This window comes from Helianthus annuus, chromosome 8, assembly GCF_002127325.2.
Source record: "Helianthus annuus cultivar XRQ/B chromosome 8, HanXRQr2.0-SUNRISE, whole genome shotgun sequence".
Lineage (NCBI taxonomy): Eukaryota > Viridiplantae > Streptophyta > Magnoliopsida > Asterales > Asteraceae > Helianthus > Helianthus annuus.
The window spans coordinates 128,584,900-128,605,394 of record NC_035440.2 but is presented as its reverse complement, the minus strand read 5'-3'; the positions used below and the strand labels follow the sequence as shown (position 1 = coordinate 128,605,394).

General features: G+C 40.1%; 1 long non-coding RNA gene across 1 annotated transcript; it reads left to right on the top strand.

The window, feature by feature from the left end:
* Nucleotides 1-1,315: 1,315 nt before the first annotated feature.
* LOC118480870 lies at nucleotides 1,316-2,382 on the top strand. Its single transcript, XR_004863974.1, has 4 exons — nucleotides 1,316-1,486; nucleotides 1,924-2,012; nucleotides 2,166-2,171; nucleotides 2,280-2,382. It is a non-coding gene; the product is annotated as an uncharacterized LOC118480870 (long non-coding RNA).
* The last annotated feature ends 18,113 nt before the right edge of the window (nucleotides 2,383-20,495 follow it).

Genomic DNA, 20,495 nt, shown 5'->3' with positions numbered 1-20,495 from the left:
AGGAAATTGATTTTGTCATTTGATTCGTCTGTTCTTGATATCAACTTATTAGTCGAGAGTTTAGTGTAACCTATGTTCTGGTTTGTTGATATCCTGTCTTAATAGTAGGTGATTTCATAAGTAGAAATTGATGGTATATATGAATATAGAAATAGATGTATACTGCTAATGTTGTATCTATTTGTGCATTATTTTCTTTTACATTGTGTGCTTTTAGTTAAACATATTGATTATACTTGATTTGACACCTTGAATACTTGCGTTATACTGCTATCCTGTCCATGATCTAGGCTATTATTGAGGTGTTTTGGAAATTTTTGACACGTCTGTTTCATTAATGCGACTTTAATAGTGTTATTGAACGCGATCAACATTTTTGCATTGTATTCATCGAGTTTGTTCATTTTCTGACAAGTAATCAGTGCTCCTAAGCTTTTTTGCAAATTTGTTCCCCTAACCAATCCAACCCATATAGGGTTTTTCATTGTTTTTGAAAATATAGGAGAAAAATTCTCCGATCATGGAACCCGTGTTTTGGACCTCTTGATGCTTCTTGGTATAGATTTATTTTTCGGTTAGCATTTCTTTCCTTTGATTTAGTCATTGGATTCTGATTTGTTGGTAATGTGTATTTAATAAGTTGAGACTGGTGGATCGGTTTTAAGGGATGAGAGAGGCTGTTCATGGATGTTCGATGATTGTACGCCATCAAACTTAAAATACATATTAAGTTGAGACTAATGTTGATTCAATTGATGTTTGATGATTGAACGCCATCAAACTTAAATTGAGGAGGTTGTTTTTTTTTTTCTACAGAAGTAGTGCCAACATGAGAAAATATTTGACAACTAATGCCACTCCTAAAAGTTTTTCACAATTATTGCCATAGCCATTCAAAATGGCGAATTTATATGAGATGTAGGTTTGTGGCAGGAGTAATCAGAATGTGTAAGACCTCAATCATTTGTAAAGCTACCATAGCCATTTGTAATGGCGATTTTTTTTTAAATCCTGCACAAAAAGCCATTTGTAATAGCGAATTTGTGAGTATTTTTAATAGATGTTCTTGAAAACCAAATCAAAGGTATTTTAGAAATCATTATAGTTTGGATTCGGTTAAGTGATTAACCCACATTTTGTCCTTTCTTTATCAATTGTTAATATACTAAATCTGATCACAAGTTATTGATCCAAGTGCATGTCTTGATGAGCATTTAGGTTCTTGCCCTACCCTTGGGATTTGCATTTAGGTGGCTTTTAATTCTTTTAATTTGTTTTTATTGAAAACTTTTGAATCAAAGATTCAAAGATAGAGGGGTTGCTGAATAACTGAGATGTTATATCTTGTCAAATGGATGAAAATCGTGGGAAAGGGGCTGAAGTAAACTGCCATTTATTTGAGCAATCCAACAATTGCGGCAGTGACAAGGAATACGTTTCCGGCCACCCTTTTTTCCGTTGAAGTTCTGGTCAACTTCCGCTTCTGGTAAGTTCATCTTAACTTGCATGATTTTTTTCGAGTAGAATGGTTTATTTGGATATGATTGAGGCTATATTTGTTGTTTCATAAACTGTTTAGGGTGAAATGTGATTTTATATTTTTGAGTATATAATTTTATAATCAAAAGGGAAATGCAATGTAGGTAATTGGTTCGTGATTTACTCTTTAGTTTTTATTATTTTGTGTTTTGATTTAGAGAGAATCTAGATCTTTTAATTTTCAATTCGTTTTGATATTTAGGGTTTCTTTTAGTTTGTGTTTTGTTTAAACGACCAATTTGTTGATGATGTTGATTTGATATTGTGCCCATAATGCAGAGACGGTTAGGAGTGAGTAAAATAGGGCTTCTTGAACACATATTAATAATTTTCCAACTCAATATCATTCTTTTAAGAAGCAACTTCATTGTGCTCATAATGCAGAGACGGTTAGGAGGCATATTCAACATCACTCCTGCCTTTTGAAATCCTATCAAATAAGCCTAAGGCGAGTGCTCTTCATCTTGTAAGTTGTAAGTTTCACCTTTTCTTTTAAGAAGCAAATTCATTTACCAACTGTCCAAGTTATAATTCGAAGTCTATTGATATGTTTTCATCTTTCAACTGATAATGCATTCTTGTGTTCGTGTGGGTGAATTTATGCTTGATCCCTACTACCCTTTCAGGCGAAGGTATGATATATTGTTTCTTGGCAAATCTGTTTTGTGTTAGTTTTTTCATTTGTATCTAGATTTTTACTTTTGTCTTACATTCTGTTTTTTGTTCTATTAACTTTGTAGATATTGTTGTGTAATTACGGGTTCTTCGTATCTGTTATCTCCGTTGAGGTCTTATTTGTGTACCTGTTGGCAACTCCATCCAAGTCCAGTACCGCAAAGGGAAGCTAGAAATTTTTTTTTGAGTTTTTAAACGCAGCAGAGGGAAGCAAGAAGAAAAATTGAGTTTTTAAACGAGGGTTTAACCAATATTTTTTTCTCTTTGTTTTTTAAATTTATTGATTTGAACCTTTCTTTGCAGGTTGGAGTTCTTCGTGAGCTGATTCACTCGAGACAGTCTCTCCAAAATAACAGACGAATAAGAGAAAATATCCAGGTAAGTTTGTAGCAACACATTAAAATTAGCTTCTACTTTAATTGATAATTTGGTGCTTGATACCATTGTAAGTATTATTATTAGATAAATAATTAATTAGAAGCTAAGTTGTTTAGGATCACGTTTTCTTCAAAACCCCAGCCTTTATCTATATGCAGTTTTCTAGAGGTGATAAAATGTGCTATTTGAGCTAATCAGGTAATGGGTTAAAATTGGTTCAGGGTGAAACGTGAAACGGGCCAGGTTGGGTTGATCTACAAGCACTTTTTATCCATGGTTTTAATTTTCTTATGAATAACTGATAGTTCAGTTATGTACACAAAAACAATACATGTACGTCACACACACAAAAGAGGCTCGACGATTCTTTCTTCTGTTGCACATAAATAATATATGTACGTCATATACACGCAAATGTATGTACCCCTCACAATACGGTCATAACTGACACTATTATTTCTTATGTTGTACCCCTCACAATACGATTGTATCTGACACTATTCTTTTTTCTATAGCACGTCATAAATGCAAAAGAGGCTCGATGATAATGGCAGGCTGGGGTGGCAGTATCTTGATGTCGTATATATTACATTTGATGCGTCAATTTCTCATATTAATTTGATTTATGCATTGTTGAATTATTGGTACCTTGCAGGAAAACTTATGGATTTGGAGCCGGTTCGCGATCTGAAGTCCCAACATGGGAGGCAAAGGTTTGCTGACTAAGAAAGTAACTGACTGAAGTGTCTTTAACCCAATAAATTCAAGAGTCCATGCATAAATAATGGTTTAAAGATCATTAATAAGGTCATATTCATTTTGAGGCATATTAGATACGATATCTCACCTTGGACAGGTTCTTTTTTCTATTTTTTTCTCATTTGCACATCAATTAGTGTGTACCGTGATTAATAAGTTATGTTTTTTTACTTTCTCATTAATGATGCAGGTGTGTAACACTGTTTTTTTGAATTTTGGAAAAATACACCTTATTATATAATATAATATAATATTACAAAAACTGCAAGTGTATTTTTAGCATAAAACAATGTGGAGGCTAAGCATTCAAAAACATTTTGGATGACTTTCAACACGTTAAGTTGCATAATATGTTTTTTTCCTATAAGTAACCCATTGGAGATAAAATACAACCCAAGTCGACCCATTTCATGTATATGGTTCAAAATTGCCCCTTTGATATGATGAAGTACAAAAGGTACCTGTAGAAACATACAAATAATGTTACTAATCACCAAGTACTTGAAACGAACTCTTCACCTCAACAGTTAAAACAATAGCTCCTTTCTTCTTCGTTTGATATATTACGTACCCGCGGGTAGAGGGAAGGATTTCGTTACTTGAACGTTTATTTCTTTCAAATGATTATTTCAACAAGTTTAAGTTATATATTTGTGTTAAGCCACCCGCGAAACTCGCGGGATCTTAGACTAGTACAAAATGAAATACCAGCATAAAAATTACCAAATCTTATACATCAAATTTAATATTAAAAAGGTAAACTCAAACTGTAAAACAGTTGAAAATTCAGGTTTTTGACCAACCAAAGAAGAGTAAAAAATTCCATATAATTTAGCATACGGTTGTTTAGTTTTTTTGGTAATATATTTGTAGTTAATTTAGGATTTACTAAACTTAATTGATTAAATACAAAATATTATATGTCAGAAACGATTTTAAGAAATTTACATATATAACTTTGAAAATTTGTTTTTAGTTTACAAATTTATATAAAACAACCTTAATAATGTTCATTAAAATAAAAAAAAACAATTTGATATAAATAAATAATTAAACTGTATGGCAAAAAATATTTCAATTATTTCAATGTACAAACCTTATGTTATTTCCTTTATCAATTTTTATTTCACTAACCAAACTTTTTTATGCATAAAATAGCAGCATATTTAAAATAAAATTTCCAATTGTAGATATTCAATGAAGCTTAGGAAAACTCTGAATTGATTAAAATGAAAGGGTTTTATTAAAAAATTAATTATAGTCAGTTATACAATTTAAAAAAGGAAACAAAATAATATTAAATTTTTACTTTACGTAAATCTTTAAAAAACTGGCGGTTTATTATAATAATATTTAATAAAATAATAGAGTTGGCACTAATCAAACGATGTACTTAAATGATGTTTAATATGATAAATACTTTACTTGTTTCCTAAAATAACATACATAGAATTTTGAATCACTAACTATTTCAAAAAACATAGAATATTAACCACAAACATGAAGCAAAACAAATAACATTAACGTCTACCAATCTATAGTCAAATATGTTCAACAACTAAGTTCTTCGGCCACACATAAACGGCCCAAAAAACTGTCAGCAACTTCTACCATCACATTTGTTTAACGTAACAACCACACCAAAAACCTACCATTAAATGTATACTAACGACCACACCTTGAAAATAGTACCAAAACATACCATGAACCTTCACCAAGTCAATTATAAAGCAACGTACCTTTACTTTTAACAAATACCATCTGAAACGAAGAACCGTATACCAACCGTTTGTCTCTAACAAACTCCCTCATACCAGTCACATTAAATCGCGGACAGCCTTGCGAAAACTCCTTACCAATAGCTACATCCCATGTTCGACCAGCGCTGTCCTTAATGATTAAATCCATCTTTCGATCTAAACCATGAGTTTGAGCCCACTTCTTCTTCAGACGCTACATATGAGAATATAATAAATGTTAATAATAAATACCATTAAAACTGTTTTTCCTACAACTAATGATTTAAACTGGATTCACTTAACATACATTAATGGTATGAAGAAGTAAATAATACAAACTTACGTAATGATTGTCAACAACAAAAGTAACAGGTACTTCGTCATCAACACTCTGTTCAAATACAGGTCCAGCAACCGCATCAGGTACCTCATCATCAGACACTTCAATTACGCCATCAGTTGGTTCTTTTTTGATAACAGAAAGTTCAGGCGGGTAAGCTAGAAGGGCAGGCTTACAACAAAAAACACTCAATTTAAACGTCTTACGATCAGTCATTTCAAATACCAACAGATGATCATCAGTTATCGACATCTCTTCCTTGATCCGACTCCAACCTGTGGTGATATAAATGTTATCGTCTAAAATTTCCATCTTCACAACCCATTTATGGTTTCCAGCAGAACGAATCAAAACCGGATCAGAAGGACAGATATTCAGCATAGAGTGATGAACAAACAACCTGTTCACGATCTTCTCAAAGAATAAAACAGTATCAGTATCAATGCTATAGCCGAAATCGAAAAAAAACGAATTAACGCAAAAAAAAATTAAAAACGTAATACTTCAATTACCATGCAGTCTTCTCGGTCTTTAAGATCATTTTTACGTTTGTAGTAGAAGTAGTTAGATGGTGCTAGAGAAATGCCTTGATAAAAGTGGAATAGGCGGAACAAAGATAAAGCTTCTTCATATTGACAAACAACCCACGAATCGTCCGGTAATTTCAAAGATGAGACAACATCAAACCAGCCATTGTAAAAAAATAGTCGCCTGCAAGCTTGAACACTTTGACTTCAAAGGTCCTCCCATCAAGGGTCCTGATGATTGCATTTTTCTCTGGATAACCAAACTTCGTAATCCAGTCACCATAGTCAGCAGGAAGTTTCTGCAACGGAAAATATAAGTATCGTTAAATGCAATTATAATAACAGTAATCACAAACTGTTATATTAAAACATCTTAAATTTTTTTTCTTTAAATGATTATAATTTCAACACTCACCAACGATTTTCTATCACACTTCCACACACGCGCAGCGAATCCGTACACCATCTCGCTTCCAAAGTTGTTGTCTTTCACAACCCCAAATTGTATATCAAAACAGGTACATGTAACAAATATAGATAACAAACTGTAAGACCCAAAATCCGGGTGTCTCACAGTTGGGACATCATTGCATAAACGGTCCAAACATTTGAAAATTTTAATTATTATTATTAATTTCGTAATTTAAAGAATGCGCAGCGGAAAACATTTAAGTCAAATTCCCAATCATGGGAAACATCCAAACTAAAAATACAAGATTTTAATGTTTAAACTTTATTTATAAAAACATCGTCTTCAACTAGAAATGTCATCTTCAAATATCGGGTAGCTTCATGCAACGTCCAAGAGACCATCATTCATCCATCCAACCTGAAATCAATCTAACATGCATGCAAAAGTCAGCTAGGCTGAGTGAATTCAAGTTGTTTTTTTTTTTAAATATTGTAATACAATAAAATAGTTGTAAAACATTTTCATCACATCGTCTTAAATAAACATCAACTTCTTTGAAACATTCTTTAAGATAACCTCAAACACCCGTTCAAATGGGTCAAGCACATAACAATGGGTCTCCTCGACCTTTAAAGCCAAACACAAAGTAAGGAAAAAGGACCCTTTTCGCCCCAAGGACCTCTAAACTGTGAGGGGTCTTCCCACCAAGACAGATAGATACGGTTAGGGGACTTCCTCTGCCCCAAGGACTGTTAAGCTGTGAGGACTACTTCTGCCCACATAAGTCAACTAAACAGTTAGGGGACTTTTCGACCCAGTCATGGCAAGACGCAAAACCTACACATTCACATTCACATTCATCTTCACATACAGATTAATGCAATATAGTAAATTGCATCATGATCATAAATAAATGTGGTTATTTTATCTACAAATTCATTTTTAATGGGTCAAGCACACAACACGGATCTCCTCACCTTAAAACCCAAACACAAAGTAGGGGATAAGGAATTTTTCTTCTCCTCTTGCCCCAAGGGTAGATAAACTGCTAGGGGACTTCCTCTGTTTGACCTGGTTGTGGCATGACCCAACATATCACACATATGCCCATAAAATTGGGCAAGCAAATAATCTTCATGTATAATTAAAATGTAGATTAACGTAACCATACAAATGTCGTAAAAGTTTATCATCAGTTTAATACATCCAACATGCTTATACACCCTTAAACTTTGAGAGATTAAATAAAGGGCATCATGAACTTACACTTAAATACACACGTGTGTACATATATACCTCAAGCATCATACGTATACCTTCGTACCAAAACCCCTCATAAATATATATTCCCTCATAAACTCGAATATTCATATAACAATATATCTATATAAATTTGTTCTTATATACATGTAAACATATATAAATATGGTATATATTTTATTCTGATCAATAATCGCCTTCACACGAATAGGTATAAAAAAAACATATAACCCTACTCACAATTCATGCTTAAAAAGCATACGAGTAAAAAAATGAATTTTATAAATATGTAAAAAGAACTTCACAACTTTCTTCGTAAAAATAATCATAGGAGTTTAGCATGCACATTAGCCCGAAAGATTTAAAAACATTTAAAAGAGTAGGCTCAAGAACTCACCTTTTTTTCGTAACGGAAGTGTTAGAGAACCGTACAATCGAGCAAACCCCATAATGCTTTCAAAGACCTACGATATAATATATGTTTATATTAACTTGAATCCTAACCAATCAATATTAAATAAAAAACCCCTCGGCTTTTGTGTATGGGATTCATGCATTAGCATGTTCTTTAACCAGCCTACATGCATGCTTACATGTAACCAGCATGAGGTCTAATTAAATTCATGTTTGTGATGGTTTCCATGCATGTTAAACTTACAATGTAGCAATGCCACGCATTACTGGTGCAACATAGGTCCAAAAGTTAACAACACTAACAAGTCAAACCCTCTTACGTAACATTGTCACTCAACGTAAAAAGTAATAACAATGGTTGATTTTCTAACCCCAACCGTAGCCTCATACTTGGACTCATGAAATTGTTTCCACCATTAAACCTCAAAACCATATCCTTCCTTCCCAACCCAAACCCGTTTTCATGCATTAACATAACCAAAACATGCACATGGAAACTGAATCAATAAGCCCTTCTAACTTGCGAATGCAAGTGTCACACCCCCAAAATCCACCAGCGGAGTATCACCGCTTGGGAGCGTGACTGACCAGGATCAAGCCACCAATCATATTGAACATGTAATTAGTAAGTAAAAATAAATGCCATTCAATCACTAATATGAAAGGTGTTCAAAACACAAGTATGTTTTCATTGTTTAGCGGAAGCATATAAATAAAACCCAACGTAAATAAGTATGAATTGTCATAAAGTGTTTAACGTAGCATTAACGATCCGTGCCCACAACGACCAGCTCCTCCATGTGCAAGCTCCATGTATCTAACGACCTGCAAGGCATGTAACAGAGGATCAACAACTAGTTGAGCGAGTTCACAGAGAGTAAATGCGTAATAGTAAGCTCGTTTGAAACATGTGGCTCTACTGGGCCGATAGTGCGTTCTATTGGTGGGGGCTTCCCATGTTGTATATCCACTAGACTATTCGTAACCATAAGTGTTCTACATATCCCGAGAACAGTAATGCGTACAAGTTTACGTAGGTTTTACGTAAGTATCCTTCACAACCGAGGATAGGGGTACGCGGGGGTTTACGTAGGTTTTACGTAAGTGCCTGACACAACCGAGGCAGTAGTGAGTATAAGTTCACGTAGGTTTTACGTGAGTGTCCTTCGCAACCTGAGGACAGTGAGTAGCATAAGTATACGTAGGTTTTACGTATGTGTCCTACACAACCGAGGACGATGGTATGGTAGTCTAGTAATAGTGTCCGTACGAATCTATTCAACCTTATTCCTTCAATCCCATTCCCAAGCCCTGGGAATCCCATGCCTTAGTAAGAGTGTGAACTCACCTTGGTTTGCACGGTATGCTACGTTATGTGCTCACAGTTAATCAATCACGTCCTAAAGTACGCACGTATTCAAAATCAGTTTATATTGACAAAGTTGGCACGTAGGTATAATCATAGTGGACATCGCATCAATAAGCACCGAGTATCACATTGCACGTATTCGTTATCTTAGAAGCATTGTTTTATACTTAACAGCAGTTAAATATCTCAGTTAACTTCTAACAGGGTTAAATCAAGTTACTGTGCATAATTACCCACTCGGCGAAACACCCCTGTTTCGCCGTGAGTCCCTTTCGACGAAACGCCTTCTGTTTCATCGTGACACCCCTCGACGGAACACTCTTGATTCGTCAGGTTGTTTTGATGACTAGTCTTGGCGAAACACATTTCCGTTTCGCCGTCAAAAGTGTTTCGCCAAGCATTTAATACGTCCCAACCCAAAAACAATAATGCAGTATCTAATTAAAATTATCGGTACACAATATGGACTTGGTTGCCTAGCATTATTGGGCCGAAGCCCATAGCCAAAGATTTCGGTTGACCGCCCAACCCCGCCAATCGACATAGTTGACCGCCCAACCCCACATGACCTCTTGCAACAACTGCCATCTGACTTTGTAACCTAGGAACTTTACTAACCGCCCCTTATCATGTGCACTTCCACACAATCCCAAGTAATTCAAAGCATGTTGGCCGACATGTGCAGATCACCTCAAGAGATCATTGGACCATTACACAACAGACTGCCAAAAACCCTAAGCATAAATCAACTAGCTCATCATTATTGTCACACCCCCAAAATCCCACCTGCGGAGTACTACCGCTTGGAGGCGTGACTGACCAGGATCCAGCCACCAATCATACTGAACAAGCATATAAGTAATTATAAAAGTTTAACCATCATGATTGGTGTTTCAAAACAACAAGTTTAAGTTGCAAGCGGAAGCATAAGTTTTAAAGTTATAACATAAGTTCCAAAAGTTTCAAGTTTAACATAGCATGTAGCAATCCCTGTCCCACAACGATCCTCCTCCATGCAAGCTCCCACTGAGTACCTATGGTCCTGCAAAGCATGTAGTAACGAGTCAACAACTAGTTGAGTGAGTTCACGGGTGGGCGTTCGTTTTAGTTGTTTCGAAAACAGTTTACTTTATCTGGCATCCTGCCGTGGGGGTTACCCCAAAGTTTAAAAACGTGACATGTTCGTTCCCAGTTACTCCGGCACTCCGGCCGTGGGGGCTACCCCATGTAGTTATCAGGCATTTCGGCCGTGGGGGCTACCCCATGTACATCATCTGGCTCTCCAGCCGTGGGGGCTACCCCATGTGTATACTAGACTCGTTACCGTATCGATTGCTGACTGTAGTCATGTTTATGTGCCCTGAAAACATCAATGTCTATCATCATTGACGTGCCCCAGATCCATTAGTTCACGCCCGTCCTCTGCGGCACGGTGTGAGGCTTGTCAGACCTAAATAGCGCTATCTAACTAATGACCCGCTCGCCATTGGCCCGGCGATTAGTCGATACAAAAAGGAGGGACTTCGTGATAGAGTTTTAGTCTAGTACGTTTATCCGTCCATCCGGACGAGGAATCACATTCCTGAACCACTGACGTCCTACCCAAGGTAGACGAGGAACCACGTTCCTTAACCCCGTTCCCAACCCAGGGAATCCCATGCTTTGTAAAGGGTGTGAACTCACCTTGGTTTGCTCGGCAGTCAAACACAGAAAGTCAATCAAGTCGCAAGTAGTCAATAACGTCCTAACACGGATATCACGTATAATCAGATTCGAACCAAGTAGTGCACAAATGTTCAACACGTTTGGCAAGCACGTTTAGCAGTAACAGTTAACAGTCAACCGTAGCACATACGGTTCACAAGTTCAGCCCAACTACTTAGGCCCAAACACGTAAAAGCAGTTAACACAGAAGCCCATCAGTCTGGCCCATTAACTAAGGCCCAAAAAAGTGTGGTCTCGAGTCGCAACCGGACTCGCAAGCATGGTCTCGAGTCATGCTGTGTGTTGATCATGGATGGTTGCGAGTCGCAACCGGTGTCGCAACCGTAGTCTCGGTTCATCATGCTAAGGTCTCGAGTCGCAACCGGACTCGTAACCTGCGGTCTCGGCTTGTCCTGTTATGGTTGCGAGTCGCAACCGCGTGGTCTCGAGTCATCACGCTGTGGTTGCGAGTCGCAACCAGGTGATTGCGAGTCGGTAAGCTGTCATTTTCAAGTTCACGTGTTGATGCAGATGTAGTCAGATTAGTGGTACAATATAATCAGGCCCAAATCCGGAAATAACCAATAGAATCCCACTAACATATTTCCTAATCAGGCTATTAGTCAAAGATGGATCAAAATCACAAGGGTTTTCAATCTTCAACTATCATTCAAAGTGTTCTTCCTATGTTCAAACACATATTCATCAAGTATTCAACCTTTATTCAAACAAAACTATGAACAAGCATCAAAACACTAAACATAACACACAACTCGGTTTTTATATATGTCCGATTTCATGAGAAATGCAAATCCGATTTCATGTATCATCAAGATCTAGTAGTTTAACTCTATTTAACACAAGATGTCATGAGTTCTTTAGCAACACATTCCAACACTATAACTTGTTAACATACATAAAACTTCATCTCATTCATGCATCCATTTAAACACAAACATAACATAAACTAATCAATAATCATCAAGAAATACTAACAATAAACATCATCTCATGCATTTTATCATTTAACATGATTAACATAAATCCATAAACATTAAAAGCACTAACCGGTTAATGAAGTGTGTGTGTGTGTCGATCCGAAGTTCCAAGCCCGAGAGTTCTTGTGCTAACCGATTAGATCCGAGAGTCTTGGAGGTGGGTTTGTGTGCTTAAGGCTTAGAGAGAAAAGTAGGAGAGTGTGTGGGTGTAATGTTCAACAAATGGTAAAAACTAACTAAGGCATGGTATATATAGTCAAGTTCCAAGAGTGTGCACCCTTAGTGGGTTTCGAGTGGGGGTTCACGGCCCAATGGCCCAACCGGCCAAAAGTTCTCGGCCCAAGTTCACTCGAGACCTCATGGTCTCGAGTCGGGTTCTTTGATGTTTCGTGTCGGGTTCTCGGTTCACATAAAACACGTACACATATATATATACAATACACACATAACAAAGCACTTATCACATAAAAAGGTTCACGTTATCATTTTAACTAGTCACATAACGTACAAGCAAGTTACATCAAGACACAACGAAAGGTTCTAGATTTCGAGTTGTCACATCATCCCCAAGTTGAAAGAAATTTCGTCCCGAAATTTGACGGCACTCACTGAGGAAGCTAGTCAAGTTGCAAGGTTTTCCCGGTTTTCCTGGGGTGTCACATCCACCCCCCGTTGATCTGGAATTTCGTCCCGAAATTCCGTAGCTTCAGCCTCAGTAGCGTTTGTACTGTTCTCAAACAGTTGGGGATACTTTTGTTTCATCCGATCTTCGCGCTCCCAGGTGAACTCTGGACCGCGACGTGAGTTCCAACGAACTCGAACGAGAGGTATTCTAGTGCTCTTGAGGACCTTAACATCCCGGTCCGTGATCTCGACAGGTTCTTCGACGAATTTCAACTGTTCGTCGATCGTGAGTTCCTTCAGAGGAACTACGTGCGTCTCATCTGACAGACACTTCTTCAGATTCGACACATGGAAAACGTTGTGAACTGCACCGAGTTCTGCTGGTAATTTCAGTCTGTAGGCCACCTTGCCTATTTTCTCAAGGATCTCAAAAGGTCCAACGTACCGTGGGTTGAGTTTGCCGCGTTTACCAAAACGGACCACACCCTTCCAGGGTGAAACTTTGAGTAATACCCGCTCCCCAACCTGGAGCTCAAGTGGTTTCCTGCCCTTATCGGCGTATGCCTTCTGACGGTCACGAGCGGCCGCCATGCGTTGTCGTATTTGAGCAATCCGCTCAGTAGTGTCTACCACATGTTCTGGACCAGTGATTTGACTATCCCCCACCTCTGCCCAACAGAGGGGTGACCGGCATTTACGTCCGTACAATGCCTCAAACGGAGCAGCTTTAATGCTGGTGTGGTAGCTGTTATTATACGAGAATTCCACGAGTGGCAGATGCCTTTCCCAGCTGTTGCCAAAGTCGATTACACAAGCGCGAAGCATGTCTTCTAGTGTTTGGATAGTACGCTCGGACTGCCCGTCCGTCTGCGGGTGATACGCTGTGCTCATATCAAGACGTGAGCCAAAAGACTTGTGCATTGCCTGCCACAGTTCCGAAGTAAAACGTGCATCTCGATCAGAGATAATAGAAGTGGGCACCCCGTGCCTCGAAACAACTTCCTTGAGGTATATTTCCGCCAGAGTGGAGAACTTATCCGTTTCCTTGATTGCCAAGAAGTGTGCGGATTTCGTGAGTCGATCCACGATCACCCAGATAGTATCGTTTCCGCGCTGTGATCTAGGTAGGCCAGTAACAAAATCCATGGAAATTTGCTCCCATTTCCATTGTGGTATCTCTGGTTGCTGAAGTAGGCCTGAAGGTTTCTGATATTCCGTCTTGACTCGCGCACAAGTCAAACACTTGCTGACATAAGTTGCTATGTGGGCCTTCATGCTAGGCCACCAATACGTGGTTTTAATATCGTGGTACATCTTGTCCGAACCAGGGTGTACCGAGTAGCGAGATTTGTGCGCTTCATCCATCACAAGTTCTCGTAAGTCGCCATAGAGTGGGACCCAAATGCGTCCTGTTACATAATAAGCACCGTCTTCCTTCTGTTCTAAGCGTTGCCTTGACCCGCGTAGGGCTTCGGCTCTAATGTTTTCTGGTTTCAGTGCTTCTATCTGAGCAGCTCGTATTTGCGAAGGTAGACTAGAATGGATCGTGAGTTGTAAAGCTCTTACACGCTTAGGCGTAGTGTCCTTCCGACTCAGGGCGTCTGCCACAACATTGGCCTTGCCCGGGTGATATCTGATAGAGCACTCATAATCATTCAGCAGCTCGACCCATCGTCGCTGCCGCATATTCAGTTCCTTCTGCTTGAATATGTGTTCTAAACTTCTGTGGTCGGTGTAGATGGCGCACTTGGTTCCGTACAGGTAATGCCGCCATAGTTTAAGTGCGAAAACAACAGCTCCCAGCTCTAAATCATGTGTCGTGTAGTTCTTCTCGTGAACTTTAAGTTGTCGTGAGGCGTAAGCTATGACTTTATCTCGTTGCATCAATACACAACCAAGGCCTTGAATTGATGCATCACAGTAAACCACAAAATCTTCTGTGCCCTCTGGCAGTGAAAGGATAGGTGCACTACAAAGTCTATCCTTTAGATGCTGAAAAGCCAACTCTTGTGCATCTCCCCAACGATAAACAACGCCTTTCTGTGTTAACAAGGTGAGAGGCTGCGCGATCTTAGAAAAATCCTTAATGAATCTCCTGTAGTAACCTGCCAATCCCAAAAATTGGCGAATTTCCTTTGGTGTGCGAGGCGCAGGCCAGTTCTTAATAGATTCCACTTTGGATGGATCAACGTGAATCCCATCCTTGTTCACCACATGCCCTAGGAAATGGACTTCACGAAGCCAGAAGTCGCACTTCGAGAACTTTGCGTAAAGCTGTTCCTTCCGGAGGAGTTCCAAAATAAGTTGCAGATGTTGTTCGTGCTCTTCTTTGCTCTTAGAATAGATCAGGATGTCGTCGATGAAGACTATAACAAACTTGTCCAGGTACGGTTTGCACACTCGATTCATCAAATCCATAAAAACTGCCGGTGCGTTCGTCAGCCCAAACGGCATGACCAAAAACTCATAGTGCCCATATCGAGTCCTAAAGGCCGTCTTAGAGACATCCTCTTCTCGAACTCTCAACTGGTGATATCCCGATCTCAGATCAATCTTTGAGTAGTAGCTCGACCCCTGCAACTGGTCGAACAAGTCGTCAATGCGCGGTAGAGGATAACGATTCTTCACAGTTACCTTGTTGAGTTCGCGATAGTCGATACACATTCTGAAGGTACCATCCTTCTTTTTCACAAATAACACTGGAGCTCCCCAAGGCGATGAGCTAGGACGAATAAAACCCTTATCCAAGAGTTCTTGTAGTTGTGTGGAGAGTTCTTCCAACTCTGATGGCGCTAAACGATAAGGTGCACGGGCTACAGGCGCGGCTCCAGGAGCTAGATCAATCTGAAACTCGACTTGGCGATGGGGCGGAAGACCAGGTAATTCCTCAGGGAATACCTCAGGATAGTCGCGTACAACCGGAAAATCTTCTAACTTCTTCTCCTTCTCTGTGGTATCAGTAACTAGAGCCAAAATCGCAGTGTGGCCCTTTCGTAAGCATTTCTGGGCTTTAAGAAGAGAGATAATGTTCTCAACAGCACTTCTCTTGTCGCCACGAATCATGAGAGGTTCACTACCTAGACCAGGAATACGAACGATCTTCTTGTTGCAAAGAATCTCTGCTCGGTGTTGGGATAACCAATCCATCCCAATGACAACGTCGAAACTACCCAAGACAATAGGAATAAGATCGATAGAGAAGGTCTGGTTAGCGAGAATAAGCTGGCAACCCTTGACTACGTGTGAGGCTTCCAAACTCTTACCATTAGCTAGCTCTACGGTGTGCTTGTCGCTCAGGGGTGTAGGAATACGCTTAAGCATCTTACTAACTTCTAGTGACACATAGCTAGTATCGGCACCCGAATCAAATAAGACTGTAACATAAAAGTCGTCGAGAAGGAACTTACCCGTCACCACGTTGGGATCATTCCTTGCTTCACCTTGACCAATCACGAACACTCGTCCCCTAGCACCATTGTTGTTGTTGTTCCCATTGTTACCATTCCCCTGATTGTTGTTGTTGTTCTGGTTCAGTTGGGGACAATCCTTCTTGAAGTGGCCTTCAGCTCCACACTGAAAGCATCCTTTGTTGTTACCCTGCTGCTGTCGCTGGTTCTGCTGAGGTTGCTGACGATTCTGGTTGACGGGATATGCGCTCCTGCAATCCTTTGCAACATGACCAGGCTTGTTGCATCGATGACAGTTGCCCCTGGTGCACGGCCCACTGTGGTGTAGGCTACAACGATTGCACTTGGGGTGATTTCCCTTGTATCCACCATGACTCTGACCACCAGACGATTGCTGACTGGGGCTCTTGTGATCGTCCGTCTTTCTCTGCTGAGACTGAGTTTGCACCGAAGTTGAACCCCTGCTTGAAGTTCCATCCCATTTCCGTTTATCTCCACTAGAAGCACCAGAAGTAGTTGCAGCACCTATACGCTTCGGTAACTTGTTCTGCTCCACCGCTTGATCAGTAAGACGGTGAGCCAACTGTACAACCTGCTGGATAGTAGTCAACCTTGCTGAAGTCACATGACTTTGGATCTCTGGCACCAAGCCCTTGAGATAGAGTTCGATTCGCTTGTAGGGAGGATCCACCATAGTAGGACACAACAAGGCTAGCTCATGCGATCTCTTAGTGTATGCCTCAATTTCTGATCCTGACATCTTGAGATTGTAAAACTCATCTTCCAGTTTGTGAATGTCGTCACGACTGCAGTATTCCTCCCTGATCATTTCCTTGAAGTTTTCCCATGGGGTGGCGTTGGCAGCAACCAACCCTAACATCTGCACTTGAGCATTCCACCACGTGAGAGCCAAACCCTCGAGAGTACCAGTAGCATACTTCACCCTGCGCGCTTCAGGGCATTCGCACATTTCGAACACAGACTCCAGTTTCTCAAACCAGTGTAGGAGACCTACTGCTCCTTCAGTGCCGCTAAAAGTTGTGGGTCGACAGTCCATAAAGGTCTTAAAAGTGCACACCGGTGCCTGACCTAAGGTAGGTGAAAGAAAAGACAGAGTTTAACACAAAGGTTGGTTCACGAGAGTAGGATCCAAATGATCCTAGAACAATTTCGGACTGCAGGATATACCTCCTGCGTTTGCAGCTGCGAGCGCTGCGGCAACTCGTTCGTTGATCAAAGCCGTCAACTGGGCTTGTGTCATGTTAACGCGTCCAGACATGTTTCTTCATAACAAGAGTAATACGTGTGAGAGAGGTTCGCGAAGGCACGATAGTAGGACAGAGTAAGCACGCACGTGTTCAAACAACAGTAGTTATACTAATCAAGCATACCATGAGCAATGTACTACGCAACTAACAAGTAGGCAATATACATACATCATATTACCTAGAACGTCGAGCCTTGCATGAGGAGCGAAGTGTCGTTGTGGACCGTTGAGCACTAAACCGGTTATAGTCTGGTTTTAACAAAAACGTTTCTCCTTTATTAAAACCAAGTTCACTATAACCAATGGCTCTGATACCAATCTGTCACACCCCCAAAATCCCACCTGCGGAGTACTACCGCTTGGAGGCGTGACTGACCAGGATCCAGCCACCAATCATACTGAACAAGCATATAAGTAATTATAAAAGTTTAACCATCATGATTGGTGTTTCAAAACAACAAGTTTAAGTTGCAAGCGGAAGCATAAGTTTTAAAGTTATAACATAAGTTCCAAAAGTTTCAAGTTTAACATAGCATGTAGCAATCCCTGTCCCACAACGATCCTCCTCCATGCAAGCTCCCACTGAGTACCTATGGTCCTGCAAAGCATGTAGTAACGAGTCAACAACTAGTTGAGTGAGTTCACGGGTGGGCGTTCGTTTTAGTTGTTTCGAAAACAGTTTACTTTATCTGGCATCCTGCCGTGGGGGTTACCCCAAAGTTTAAAAACGTGACATGTTCGTTCCCAGTTACTCCGGCACTCCGGCCGTGGGGGCTACCCCATGTAGTTATCAGGCATTTCGGCCGTGGGGGCTACCCCATGTACATCATCTGGCTCTCCAGCCGTGGGGGCTACCCCATGTGTATACTAGACTCGTTACCGTATCGATTGCTGACTGTAGTCATGTTTATGTGCCCTGAAAACATCAATGTCTATCATCATTGACGTGCCCCAGATCCATTAGTTCACGCCCGTCCTCTGCGGCACGGTGTGAGGCTTGTCAGACCTAAATAGCGCTATCTAACTAATGACCCGCTCGCCATTGGCCCGGCGATTAGTCGATACAAAAAGGAGGGACTTCGTGATAGAGTTTTAGTCTAGTACGTTTATCCGTCCATCCGGACGAGGAATCACATTCCTGAACCACTGACGTCCTACCCAAGGTAGACGAGGAACCACGTTCCTTAACCCCGTTCCCAACCCAGGGAATCCCATGCTTTGTAAAGGGTGTGAACTCACCTTGGTTTGCTCGGCAGTCAAACACAGAAAGTCAATCAAGTCGCAAGTAGTCAATAACGTCCTAACACGGATATCACGTATAATCAGATTCGAACCAAGTAGTGCACAAATGTTCAACACGTTTGGCAAGCACGTTTAGCAGTAACAGTTAACAGTCAACCGTAGCACATACGGTTCACAAGTTCAGCCCAACTACTTAGGCCCAAACACGTAAAAGCAGTTAACACAGAAGCCCATCAGTCTGGCCCATTAACTAAGGCCCAAAAAAGTGTGGTCTCGAGTCGCAACCGGACTCGCAAGCATGGTCTCGAGTCATGCTGTGTGTTGATCATGGATGGTTGCGAGTCGCAACCGGTGTCGCAACCGTAGTCTCGGTTCATCATGCTAAGGTCTCGAGTCGCAACCGGACTCGTAACCTGCGGTCTCGGCTTGTCCTGTTATGGTTGCGAGTCGCAACCGCGTGGTCTCGAGTCATCACGCTGTGGTTGCGAGTCGCAACCAGGTGATTGCGAGTCGGTAAGCTGTCATTTTCAAGTTCACGTGTTGATGCAGATGTAGTCAGATTAGTGGTACAATATAATCAGGCCCAAATCCGGAAATAACCAATAGAATCCCACTAACATATTTCCTAATCAGGCTATTAGTCAAAGATGGATCAAAATCACAAGGGTTTTCAATCTTCAACTATCATTCAAAGTGTTCTTCCTATGTTCAAACACATATTCATCAAGTATTCAACCTTTATTCAAACAAAACTATGAACAAGCATCAAAACACTAAACATAACACACAACTCGGTTTTTATATATGTCCGATTTCATGAGAAATGCAAATCCGATTTCATGTATCATCAAGATCTAGTAGTTTAACTCTATTTAACACAAGATGTCATGAGTTCTTTAGCAACACATTCCAACACTATAACTTGTTAACATACATAAAACTTCATCTCATTCATGCATCCATTTAAACACAAACATAACATAAACTAATCAATAATCATCAAGAAATACTAACAATAAACATCATCTCATGCATTTTATCATTTAACATGATTAACATAAATCCATAAACATTAAAAGCACTAACCGGTTAATGAAGTGTGTGTGTGTGTCGATCCGAAGTTCCAAGCCCGAGAGTTCTTGTGCTAACCGATTAGATCCGAGAGTCTTGGAGGTGGGTTTGTGTGCTTAAGGCTTAGAGAGAAAAGTAGGAGAGTGTGTGGGTGTAATGTTCAACAAATGGTAAAAACTAACTAAGGCATGGTATATATAGTCAAGTTCCAAGAGTGTGCACCCTTAGTGGGTTTCGAGTGGGGGTTCACGGCCCAATGGCCCAACCGGCCAAAAGTTCTCGGCCCAAGTTCACTCGAGACCTCATGGTCTCGAGTCGGGTTCTTTGATGTTTCGTGTCGGGTTCTCGGTTCACATAAAACACGTACACATATATATATACAATACACACATAACAAAGCACTTATCACATAAAAAGGTTCACGTTATCATTTTAACTAGTCACATAACGTACAAGCAAGTTACATCAAGACACAACGAAAGGTTCTAGATTTCGAGTTGTCACAATTATCATCACATAATGGGCGGCAACCAGAATCCTAATCTCCACCCTATTGGGCCGCCATTAACAATGAGATCACATGCAAGTATGATTTTGTCACAATAATCAATACACTACACATATATTCAATCTTCTATTTCCTGATAATGCACATGCAAGTAAAGACAATAGTGGCCGCCAATTTACATGAATACAATATGCAATCCCATGCAATTAAAACACAGTGGCCGACATTGTTAACTATGGCCATATTGTGATTGGACCAAAAT